Source organism: Oncorhynchus gorbuscha, unplaced genomic scaffold, assembly GCF_021184085.1.
Source record: "Oncorhynchus gorbuscha isolate QuinsamMale2020 ecotype Even-year unplaced genomic scaffold, OgorEven_v1.0 Un_scaffold_2414, whole genome shotgun sequence".
NCBI lineage: Eukaryota > Metazoa > Chordata > Actinopteri > Salmoniformes > Salmonidae > Oncorhynchus > Oncorhynchus gorbuscha.
The window spans coordinates 35,001-42,500 of record NW_025746933.1 but is presented as its reverse complement, the minus strand read 5'-3'; the positions used below and the strand labels follow the sequence as shown (position 1 = coordinate 42,500).

Genomic DNA, 7,500 nt, shown 5'->3' with positions numbered 1-7,500 from the left:
CTAACTAACTAACTAACTAACTAACTAACTAACTAACTAACTAACTAACTAACTAACTGTCTGACTTGCCTAACTAACTAACTAACTGTCTGACGGACTGCCTAACTGACTAACTGACTAACTAACTAACTAACTAACTAACTAACTAACTAACTAACTAACTAACTGTCTGACGGACTGCCTAACTGACTGCCTAACTGACTAACTAACTAACTAACTAACTAACTAACTAACTAACTAACTAACTAACTAACTAACTAACTAACTGATTGCCTAACTAACTAACTGTCTGACGGACTGACTAACTGACTGCCTAACTGACTAACTAACTAACTAACTAACTAACTGTCTGACTTGCCTAACTAACTAACTGTCTGACGGACTGCCTAACTGACTAACTGACTAACTGACTAACTAACTAACTAACTAACTAACTAACTAACTAACTAACTAACTAACTAACTAACTGATTGCCTAACTAACTAACTGTCTGACGGACTGACTAACTGACTGCCTAACTGACTAACTAACTAACTAACTAACTAACTAACTGTCTGACGGACTGACTAACTAACTGGCGTTTTGCCTAACTGCCTAACTGGCTGATTACCTAAATGACTAATTAACTAACTGGCTGATTACCTAACTGCCTAACTAACTAACTGGCTGATTACCTAAATGACTAACTAACTAACTGGCTGATTACCTAAATGACTAACTAACTAACTGGCTGATTACCTAAATGACTAACTAACTAACTAACTAACTAACTAACTAACTAACTAACTAACTAACTAACTAACTGATTGCCTAATTAACAAACTGACTAACGAACTAACGAAGTGACTGACTGCCTAACTGACTGCCTGACTAACACTGGTTTACTAACTGACTAAATAACTAACTGACTATCTAATTAACGAAGTGACTGACTGCCTAACTGACTGCCTGACTGATTGATTGACTAACTGACTAACTAACTCACTAACTGACTGACTGCCTAACACTCACTCGCTCTCACATACACAGAGGAAGGTAGGAATCCCTTAACTATTAATCAGAGTGTCTGTCTTAAAGAGGTGTTGGTTAATGAACTGTTGTCTCCCCCCCAGCGATGTCCAGAGCTGCGATTCCCTTCGGCATCCTGAGGAGGGAGCTAGCGTGTGAGGGCTACCCTATCGAGCTGCGTTGTCCAGGTAGGCATATGTGTGTGTGTGTGTGTGTGTGTGTGTGTGTGTGTGTGTGTGTGTGTGTGTGTGTGTGTGTGTGTGTGCGCGTGTATGTGTGTGTAGTTGATTGTAATGAAATAATGTGCTGTAGCTGTAATGAGGTTGAATGTAGTAGTCTATCACTGTAATGAGGATGGATGTAGTAGTCTATCACTGTAATGAGGATGGATGTAGTAGTCTATCACTGTAATGAGGGTGGATGTAGTAGTCTATCACTGTAATGAGGGTGGATGTAGTAGTCTATCACTGTAATGAGGTTGGATGTAGTAGTCTATCACTGTAATGAGGTTGGATGTAGTAGTCTATCACTGTAATGAGGATGGATGTAGTAGTCTATCACTGTAATGAGGGTGGATGTAGTAGTCTTTCGAAGTAATGAGGATGGATGTAGTAGTCTATCACTGTAATGAGGGTGGATGTAGTAGTCTATCACTGTAATGAGGTTGGATGTAGTAGTCTATCACTGTAATGAGGTTGGATGTAGTATTCTATCACTGTAATGAGGTTGGATGTAGTATTCTATCACTGTAATGAGGGTGGATGTAGTAGTCTATCACTGTAATGAGGTTATGAGGTTGGATGTAGTAGTCTATCACTGTAATGAGGGTGGATGTAGTAGTCTATCACTGTAATGAGGATGGATGTAGTAGTCTATCACTGTAATGAGGTTGGATGTAGTAGTCTATCACTGTAATGAGGGTGGATGTAGTAGTCTATCACTGTAATGAGGATGGATGTAGTAGTCTATCACTGTAATGAGGTTGGATGTAGTAGTCTATCACTGTAATGAGGGTGGATGTAGTAGTCTATCAAGGTAATGAGGATGGATGTAGTAGTCTATCACTGTAATGAGGTTATGAGGTTGGATGTAGTAGTCTATCACTGTAATGAGGGTGGATGTAGTAGTCTATCAAGGTAATGAGGATGGATGTAGTAGTCTATCACTGTAATGAGGTTGGATGTAGTAGTCTATCACTGTAATGAGGTTGGATGTAGTAGTCTATCACTGTAATGAGGTTGGATGTAGTAGTCTATCACTGTAATGAGGGTGGATGTAGTATTCTATCACTGTAATGAGGGTGGATGTAGTAGTCTTCCGAAGTAATGAGGATGGATGTAGTAGTCTATCACTGTAATGAGGGTGGATGTAGTAGTCTATCACTGTAATGAGGGTGGATGTAGTAGTCTATCACTGTAATGAGGTTGGATGTAGTATTCTATCACTGTAATGAGGGTGGATGTAGTATTCTATCACTGTAATGAGGGTGGATGTAGTAGTCTATCACTGTAATGAGGGTGGATGTAGTATTCTATCACTGTAATGAGGTTGGATGTAGTATTCTATCACTGTAATGAGGGTGGATGTAGTAGTCTATCACTGTAATGAGGGTGGATGTAGTATTCTATCACTGTAATGAGGGTGGATGTAGTATTCTATCACTGTAATGAGGGTGGATGTAGTAGTCTATCACTGTAATGAGGTTGGATGTAGTATTCTATCACTGTAATGAGGGTGGATGTAGTATTCTATCACTGTAATGAGGTTGGATGTAGTATTCTATCACTGTAATGAGGGTGGATGTAGTAGTCTATCACTGTAATGAGGTTGGATGTAGTAGTCTATCACTGTAATGAGGTTGGATGTAGTATTCTATCACTGTAATGAGGGTGGATGTAGTAGTCTATCACTGTAATGAGGTTGGATGTAGTAGTCTATCACTGTAATGAGGTTGGATGTAGTAGTCTATCACTGTAATGAGGGTGGATGTAGTAGTCTATCACTGTAATGAGGTTGGATGTAGTAGTCTATCACTGTAATGAGGTTGGATGTAGTAGTCTAGCACTGTAATGAGGTTGGATGTAGTATTCTATCACTGTAATGAGGGTGGATGTAGTATTCTATCACTGTAATGAGGATGGATGTAGTAGTCTATCAAGGTAATGAGGATGGATGTAGTATTATATTTAAATTTGACCTTTATTTAACTAGGCAAGTCAGTTAAGAACATATTCTTATTTTCAATGACGGCCTAGGCACAGTGGGTTAACTACCTGTTCAGGGGCAGAACGACAGATCTGTACCTTGTCAGCTCGGGGGTTTGAACTTGTAACCTTCCAGTTACTAGTCTAAAGCTCTAACCACTAGGCTACCCTCCCGCCCCATATCAAAGTAATGAGGATGGATGTAGTATGCTATCACTGTAATGAGGGTGGATGGAGTACTCTATCAAAGTAATGAGGATGGATGTAGTATGCTATCACTGTAATGAGGAAGGATGGAGTACTCTATCAAAGTAATGAGGATGGATGTAGTATTCTATCAAAGTAATGATAGAATTCTTATAACTAGTCTTTCACTGCTTCACTAGAATGATACATTATAACGAGTCTTTCACTGCTTTACTAGAATGATACTTTATAACTAGTCTCCCTGCTTTACTAGAATGATACATTATAACTAGTCTTTCACTGCTTTACTGGAATGATACATTATAACTAGTCTCACTGCTTTACTAGAATGATACATTATAACTAGTCTCCCTGCTTTACTAGAATGATACATTATAACTAGTCTTTCACTGCTTTACTAGAATGATACATTATAACTAGTCTTTCACTGCTTTACTAGAATGATACATTATAACTAGTCTCCCTGCTTTACTAGAATGACACATTATAACGAGTCTTTCACTGCTAGAATTATACATTATAACTAGTCTTTCACTGCTAGAATTATACATTATAACTAGTCTTTCACTGCTTTACTAGAATGATACATTATAACTAGTCTCCCTGCTTTACTAGAATGATACATTATAACTAGTCTTTCACTGCTAGAATTATACATTATAACTAGTCTTTCACTGCATTACTAGAATGATACATTATAACTAGTCTTTCACTGCTAGAATTATACATTATAACTAGTCTTTCACTGCTAGAATTATACATTATAACTAGTCTTTCACTGCTAGAATTATACATTATAACTAGTCTTTCACTGCTAGAATTATACATTATAACTAGTCTTTCACTGCATTACTAGAATTATACATTATAACTAGTCTTTCACTGCTAGAATTATACATTATAACTAGTCTTTCACTGCTAGAATGATACATTATAACTAGTCTTTCACTGCTTTACTAGAATGATACATTATAACTAGTCTCCCTGCTTTACTAGAATGATACATAATAACTAGTCTTTCACTGCTTCACTAGAATGATACATTATAAGTAGTCTCCCTGCTTTACTAGAATGATACATTATAACTAGTCTTTCACTGCATTACTAGAATGACACATTATAACTAGTCTTTCACTGCTTTACTAGAATGATACATTATAACTAGTCTTTCACTGCTTCACTAGAATGATACATTATAACTAGTCTTTCACTGCTAGAATTATACATTATAACTAGTCTTTCACTGCTTTACTAGAATTATACATTATAACTAGTCTTTCACTGCTTTACTAGAATGATACATTATAACTAGTCTTTCACTGCTAGAATGATACATTATAACTAGTCTCACTGCTTCACTAGAATGATACATTATAACTAGTCTCCCTGCTTTACTAGAATGATACATTATAACTAGTCTCCCTGCTTTACTAGAATGATACATTATAACTAGACTTTCACTGCTTTACTAGAATGATACATTATAACTAGTCTTTCACTGCTAGAATGATACATTATAACTAGTCTTTCACTGCTAGAATGATACATTATAACTAGTCTTTCACTGCTTTACTAGAATTATACATTATAACTAGTCTTTCACTGCTTTACTAGAATTATACATTATAACTAGTCTTTCACTGCTTTACTAGAATGATACATTATAACTAGTCTCCCTGCTTTACTAGAATGATACATTATAACTAGTCTTTCACTGCTTTACTAGAATGATACATTATAACTAGTCTCCCTGCTTTACTAGAATGATACATTATAACTAGTCTTTCACTGCATTACTAGAATGACACATTATAACTAGTCTTTCACTGCTTTACTAGAATGATACATTATAACTAGTCTTTCACTGCTTCACTAGAATGATACATTATAACTAGTCTTTCACTGCTAGAATTATACATTATAACTAGTCTTTCACTGCTTTACTAGAATTATACATTATAACTAGTCTTTCACTGCTTTACTAGAATGATACATTATAACTAGTCTTTCACTGCTAGAATGATACATTATAACTAGTCTCACTGCTTCACTAGAATGATACATTATAACTAGTCTCCCTGCTTTACTAGAATGATACATTATAACTAGTCTCCCTGCTTTACTAGAATGATACATTATAACTAGTCTTTCACTGCTTTACTAGAATGATACATTATAACTAGTCTTTCACTGCTAGAATGATACATTATAACTAGTCTTTCACTGCTAGAATGATACATTATAACTAGTCTTTCACTGCTTTACTAGAATTATACATTATAACTAGTCTTTCACTGCTTTACTAGAATTATACATTATAACTAGTCTTTCACTGCTTTACTAGAATGATACATTATAACTAGTCTTTCACTGCTAGAATGATACATTATAACTAGTCTTTCACTGCTTTACTAGAATTATACATTATAACTAGTCTTTCACTGCTTTACTAGAATGATACATTATAACTAGTCTTTCACTGCTAGAATGATACATTATAACTAGTCTCACTGCTTCACTAGAATGATACATTATAACTAGTCTCCCTGCTTTACTAGAATGATACATTATAACTAGTCTCCCTGCTTTACTAGAATGATACATTATAACTAGTCTTTCACTGCTTTACTAGAATGATACATTATAACTAGTCTCCCTGCTTTACTAGAATGATACATTATAACTAGTCTCCCTGCTTTACTAGAATGATACATTATAACTAGTCTCACTGCTTTACTAGAATGATACATTATAACTAGTCTCCCTGCTTTACTAGAATGATACATTATAACTAGTCTCCCTGCTTTACTGGAATGACACATTATAACGAGTCTTTCACTGCTTTACTGGAATGATACATTATAACTAGTCTCCCTGCTTTACCAGAATGAGACATTATAACTAGTCTCCCTGCTTTACTAGAATGAGCCATTATAACTAGTCTCCCTGCTCTACTGGAATGACACATTATAACGAGTCTTTCACTGCTTTACTGGAATGATACATTATAACTAGTCTCCCTGCTTTACCAGAATGAGACATTATAACTAGTCTCCCTGCTTTACTAGAATGAGCCATTATAACTAGTCTCCCTGCTCTACTGGAATGACACATTATATATTTGACCCTTTGTTTAATGTTTCCAATACTTTTGAAAATACTTTTAAACAGCTGAATTCATCCATTTTGTCTTCCTGGGAAATGACCGTTTCTAGGAAGTGACGTCATAATGATTGAGACGGCAAACTACGGACGCACGGACGATAAGATCTGTGACGCGGACCAATTTCAGATGGAGAACACACAGTGTTACCTCCCAGACGCACTCAAGATCATGGCCCAGAGGTGTGTATGTGTGTACCAGAGGATCGGTTCTCAGCACAGTTTTCATTGAAGCCCCAATCAATACTACTACTCTCTCCCCCCTCCCTCCCTCCCTTTGTCTCTCTCTCTCTCTCTCTCTCTCTCTCTCTCTCTCTCTCTCTCTCTCTCTCTCTCTCTCTCTCTCTCTCTCTCTCGCTCTCTCTCTCTCTCTCTCTCTCTCTCTCTCTCTCTCTCTCTCTCTCTCTCTCTCTCTCTCCTCTCAATCCCCCTCCCTCCTATCTCCCTTCTCCTCTCTCCCTCCCTCCCTCCCTCTCTCTCTCTCTCTCTCTCTCTCTCTCTCTCTCTCTCTCTCTCTCTCTCTCTCTCTCTCTCTCTCTCTCTCTCTCTCTCTCCTCCCTCTCAATCCCCCTCCCTCCTATCTTCCTCCTCCCTCTCTCCCTCCTCTCTCCCTCTCTCCCTCTCTCCTTCCTCCCTCCTGCCTACTCCCTCTCTCTCTCTCTCTCTCTCTCTCTCCCTGCTCCATCTCTGTCTCTCTAGGTGTAACAACAGGACCCAGTGTGTAGTGATAGCAGGAGTAGATGTGTTTCCAGACCCCTGTCCTGGTACATACAAATACCTGGAGATACAGTATGAATGTGTTCCTTACAGTAAGTACACACACACACTCACAAATGCACACACACACACTCACACATCAACACACCACACACACACACACACACACACACACACACACACACACACACACACACACACA

The 7,500-nt window shown here is 37.4% G+C and overlaps 1 pseudogene; it reads left to right on the top strand.

Moving 5' to 3' along the window:
* The window catches only part of LOC124025755, a 39,453-nt pseudogene that overhangs the window by 190 nt on the left and 31,763 nt on the right, over nucleotides 1–7,500 (top strand).